This window comes from Colobus angolensis, unplaced genomic scaffold, assembly GCF_000951035.1.
Source record: "Colobus angolensis palliatus isolate OR3802 unplaced genomic scaffold, Cang.pa_1.0 Scaffold83, whole genome shotgun sequence".
In the NCBI taxonomy this organism is placed as follows: domain Eukaryota; kingdom Metazoa; phylum Chordata; class Mammalia; order Primates; family Cercopithecidae; genus Colobus; species Colobus angolensis.
Window position 1 is genome coordinate 354516 of NW_012122154.1, and position 5580 is coordinate 360095.

At 49.4% G+C, this 5580-nt stretch overlaps 1 pseudogene; it reads right to left on the reverse strand.

Annotated features, from left to right (window-relative positions):
- Positions 1–982: 982 nt before the first annotated feature.
- The window catches only part of LOC105503139, a 5623-nt pseudogene continuing 1025 nt past the window's right edge, over positions 983–5580 (reverse strand).

The window sequence follows — 5580 nt, forward strand, 5'->3', positions numbered from 1 at the left end:
CTGCACTCCAGCCCTGGCAGTGAGACCCTGTCTGAAAACAAAAAACCCCAGGTAACAAAACCCAGGTGTGCATGTTTTGAATTTGAGGCACCTGTGTGAAATTCAAGTCAAGAGGCTGAATGCGTAGTTGAATGTACAGCTCTAGAAAACGGTGACTGGTCTGGACAGGGAATATTACAAAAGGAAACACAACAAAGGCTGCAGTACCCTGGGGCCAGCATACTGGGAGCTGCTACTACAATAGGCCTGAAAGATTACTGGAAGCCAGAGAGAGAGGGCTATGCGGAGAGGGTGTTCTAATAGGAGCTGTGGACTTCAGTAAGGAACACCACCAACGCTCAATGACCCCTCAAGAATAAACTCCCTGCTTCACTCTGGTCTCTTGCTTGTGCCTCCCACTGGCAAAACCCATGTGGAAACCGAGGGAAAGCGAGCCTGCTGCAGTTCTCCAGGGCAGCCTGCAGAACAGAAAGGGAGGCAGAACGGAGGGCAAACGGGAGATGCCCAGCACAGAGGAGATTTTTTTTTCAAAACTGAAAAACAGATTTAGTATTTTCTCCCGCAGCCCCCCAGCGTAACCCCCAAGGTCCCCCGTCCAGGTGTAGGGCACACCCTTGGTCACCCCAAATTCCCAGAGCTCCCAGGGTCCTCCTTCTCGGGGTCTCTACCTGGATGGTGGGGGTGGACGTCAGAGGAGGTCAGGGTAATGAGTGGAGAACGGCAAGTCTGGTAAGGGACTATTCCCTTGTGGGGAGTGGAAGCCGGGCTCCTGGTGAAGAGGAGCGGGACTTGGGGTGAAGCCGAGCGACAGCCCGGGAGGAGTGAGGATAGCGGGTGTGCTGGACATTCAGGGCTCGGCTGGACACTCACTCAGGCCTCAGACTCCCAGCGGTGCGGGCCGCCCCTCTCCCTCTCGGACGTAGAACCCAGTGTGAGAGAGCTGGGGGTGCCCTCGCTAGGCCGGGCTGTGGGTGGGCGGCCATCAGCCCAAAATGGTTTTGAAGTCTGAGGGCAACGCTGGGTTGGCTGCAGCCTCCAGAGCAGCCAGCGTTGTCCCTGGGAGCTTCCGACTCAGCTGCTTCTGGGCTGTCCCGAGCGACCCCAGGAGGTAGGCGTAGGTGACACGGTGTCTAGTAAACTTGACCTGGAAGGCCACTGCACGGCCTCAGAAGACAAACGACCAGCGGCGCCCCTGACCCCCAGCGACATTCCTGTGTTACTTGGCTTTACCAGAATGGGGTAGCAGAGGGAAGCCGTGTCAGAGATGACGCGCAGGAAAAACGGGTAATTCTTTCAAACTTACCGATGAAACTGCGTCTGGAGTTGGTTCCTGCTGGTGGGTTCGTGGTCTCCCTGACTTCAAGAATGAAGCGCAAACACCTTCATGGTGAATATCACAGCTCTTAACCCAAAAATGTGGGTGTCCAAAGAGTGACCAGTAGCAAAGTTTATTATGACGTGAAAAGCAACACAACAAAGCTCCCATAAGGTACGAGCAGATACCCAAGCCTGCTACCACCTCTAGTAGGTGGGATCCGGGATGGGCTGCCGGGTGGGCAGCTTTTATTCCCTTATTTGTCCCCGCCCATGTTTCATTTCTGTCCTATCAGAGTGCCCTTTTTTCAATCCTCCCCACAATTGGCTACTTTTAGACTCCTGCTGATTGGTGCATTTTACAGAATGCTGATTGGTGCATTTTACAGAGTGCTGATTGGTGCATTTTACAGAATGCTGATTGGTGCATTTTACAGAGTGCTGATTGGTGCATTTTACAGAATGCTGATTGGTGCATTTTACAGAGTGCTGATTGGTGCATTTTACAGAGTGCTGATTGGTGCATTTTACAATCCTCTTGCTAGCTACAGAGCACCGATTGGTGTGTTTTACAATCCTCCTTGTAAGACAGAAAAATTCTCCAAGGCCCCACTTGACCCAGGAAGTCCAGCTGGCTTCACCTCTGAAAACGGGAACTGGAGTGCACACGTGTGGAACCTGTAGGCCTGCCGCAGGAAGATCTTGTAGATGTTGGTGCACACTGTCTGGATGCTGTTCACCTGCAAATCCAGAAAAAGGCTGTGACACTTCAGCCGCAAGACCCCAAAGAGTTCACAAGGGACACATGTTCCACCCGGCCTTGAAGCCTTGGTTGAAGGTGAGACTGGCTCTGATGGAGGTCCGGGCATAGCTAGAGTAGTCGCTCCGCACTTCCAGAGTCGGGTGTCCAGCAGCAGGCTGCCTCAGGGGAACAGGCCGTGGGCCGGCAGCTAGACAAAGGCCACGCGACCCAGGGCCTCGTCTTCCACAGGGAAGTTTACCACCGTCTTCCACAATTTCACCACGCAGCCGTACTCAGGGACACCTAGGACCAGGGTCCTGAGGAAGTTTTTTACGTGGGGGAGGTGAGGTGTCACCAACAAGAAGTCATCCACCAAACGCAGGAGCAGCCCGTCCCGCCGTATCCCGGCAAACAGCTTGTTCTCCATGTCGCTGTAACACAGGCTGCAGAGCAGCGTGGAAAATATGGAGCCCTGCGCTATCCAGAGGGGACTTTTTTTTTCCTTTTTTTTTTTTGAGACGGAGTTTCGCTGTTATCGCCCGGGCTGGAGTGCAATGGCGCGATCTCAGTTCACTGCAATCTCTCTCTCCCAGGTTCAAGTGATTCTCCTGCCTCAGTCTCCCAAGTAGCTGGGATTACAGGCATGCGCCCCCATACTTGGCTACTTTTTTGTACTTAGTAGAGACGGGGTTTTGCCATGTTGGTCAGGCTGGTTTCGAACCTCGTGACCTCAGGTGATCCAGCCGCCTCAGCCTCCCAAAGTGCTGGAATTACAGGCGTGAACCACCGTACCTGGCCTTTTTTTGTTTTGTTTTGAGACAGGGTCTCACTCTGATTGCCCAGACAGGGTTCAGATAATTCTCCTGCCACAGCCTCCTGAGTAGCTGGGACTACAGGCACGCACCACCACGCCTGGCTAATTTTTAGTATATTTAGTAAAGACGGGGGTTTCACGTGTTGGCCAGGCTGGGCTTGAACTTCTGGACTCAAGCAATTTGCCCACCTCAGCCTCCTAGAGTGCTGGGATTACAGGTGTGAACCATCGTGCCTGGCCACAGAGGGAAATTTAAATGTCAGATAGGACGTGAGGGAAAAAGGACCCGCACAGAGCCTTGAGGTCCTGGGACATGGAAAACCAGGGTGAAGGTTGATGAAGGAGACAGAGGAGGCATGACCAGAGGGAAGAGAACACCGAGAATGTCCTAGAAGCCAAGTTAAGGTTGACTGCATTGTCAATTTTTCAGAAAAAATTACACACACACAGAGGTGCCATTTTTTTGCTGCTATCGATTTTATCTGCTAGAGCACAGAAGCTGGGAAAATGGAATTGCCTTTTGGGGGAGTCCTTCCTTCAGAAACAACCAGCCCCACCTAAGGCAAGAGTCCCCTCTATCTCAGCAGTGTGGGTGCTCTTGCTGGCCCCACAGAAGAGCTTCCCCTAAGGCTCGCCCAGCAGTGTTACCTGGTGCCTGTGAACACAGGTTCCAGATGGAGGCAGATTGCCTGGGTGTTGGGCAAGTTACTTAACTTCTTAGTTTATGCATCTGGAAAATTGGAATAGAAATCATTGTGAGGATTAACCTAGGTGTCCCAGTACCTGGGACATAGTAGTTGTTCAAATGTACTAGCTATTTTATGTATGTATGTATGTATGTATGTATGTATGTATGTATTTATTTATTTATTTATTGAGACAAAGCCTCGCTCTGTTGTCCAGGCTAGAGAGCAGCGGCGCAATGTTGGCTCACTGCACCTCTGCCTCCTGAGTTCAAGTGATTCTCCTGCCTCAGGCTCCCGAGTAGCTGGGACCACAGGCACATGCCACCACGCCAGGCTAATTTTTTTTTTTTTTTGAGATAGAGTGTCTCTCTGTCGCCCAGGCTGGAGTGCAGTGAGGCGATCTCCGCTCACTGCAAGCTCCGCCTCCTGGGTTCACGCCATTCTCCTGCCTCAGCCTCTGGAGCAGCTGGGATTACAGGCGCCTGCCACACGCCCGGCTAATTTTTTGTATTTTTAGTAGAGATGGGGTTTCACCGTGTTAACCAGGATGGTCTTGATCTCCTGACCTCGTGATCCACCAGCCTCGGCCTCCCAAATGCACACCTGGGATTACAGGTGTGACTAATTTTTGTATTTTTAGGAGAGACAAGGTTTAACCATGTTGGCTAGGTGGGTCTTGAACTCTTGACCTCAGGTGATCCATCTGCCTCGGTCTCCCAAAGTGCTGAGATTACAGGTGTGAGCCACCGCGCTTGGCCTGTACTAGCTATGTAAATTCCAGAAATGCCTGGAATATAGTAGATGCTTGATAAATGTGAAATGAACGAATTGCTCCAGTTGAAAAATTATTAAATTAAAAGATGGACCCTGCTTACATAAGTAATAATCATAAGGGATTTTATGAACAAATAATTTGAAACCTTTAGAGTTTAAAGTTTCTTATTACAGTAATAAAATAAAGATGTTAACTTTGACAGTAATCTAAGTGTTCTGTTAATTGAATGATCAACTTGTTGGCTTTCAGAGAAGGAAGGAAATGTGTAGATTGGCACTAAGACATTCAAAGCCCCAGCAGGAAGCTGAGGCTCAGCAGAGCCAAGGAGTCAAGGGTCTTCTGGAATGTTCCCCAGCAGGGATGGGCCACAGCTCTGGGGTGTGGATGAGTGGCAAGCAGGGCAGGTGAGCTTCAGTGAGCAAGGAGGTCTTTGAACCCAGGGTGCAAGGTATTGAAACAGAAAATATTTAATTTGCCTCAGTTTATTTTTAATTTTTTGTTTTTCTTAAACTGAGTTTGTTTTTTTGAAACTGAGGTTCATTTATAAAAGAACACATGTTATTGTGGCTATGTAAGAAAATGTCCTTGCTTTTGGGAGATACATGAAGTTATTTAGAAGTAAAGGCCATGATGACTGTAACTTTTGCTGAAATGAATGATCAAAAACCAAGAATATGTACACATATCTAGTGAGAGAATGATAGAGCAATGTGGCAACATGTGAATACTGTAGTTGGTGATTTACATGAAGAATATACAGAAATTCATTGCTTTTTTTTTTTTTTTCTGAGACAGTGTCTCACTCTGTTGTCCAGACTGGAGTGCAGTGAGATGATCTCGGCTCACTGCAACCTCTGCCTCCCTGGTTCAAATGATTCTCCTGCCTCAGTCTCCCGAGTAGCTGGGATTACAGGTGTGTACCAGCATGCCTGGCTAATTTTTTGTATTTTAAGTAGAGATGGGTTTTACTATGTTGCCCAGGCTGATTGAGAACCATTGCATTTTTTTAATTTGCTGTTTTTCAAAATAAAGAGTAGAAGGCTAGGTGCGGTGGCTCTCGCCTGTAATCCCAGCACTTTGGGAGGCCAAGGCGGGCAGATCATTTGAGACCTGGAGTTCAAGACCAGCCTGGCCAACATGGTGAAACCCCGTCTCTACTAAATATACAAAAATTAGCCAGGTGTGGTGGCAGGCGCCTGTAATTCCAGCTACTTGGTAGGCTGAAGCAGGAGAATCACTTGAACTCAGG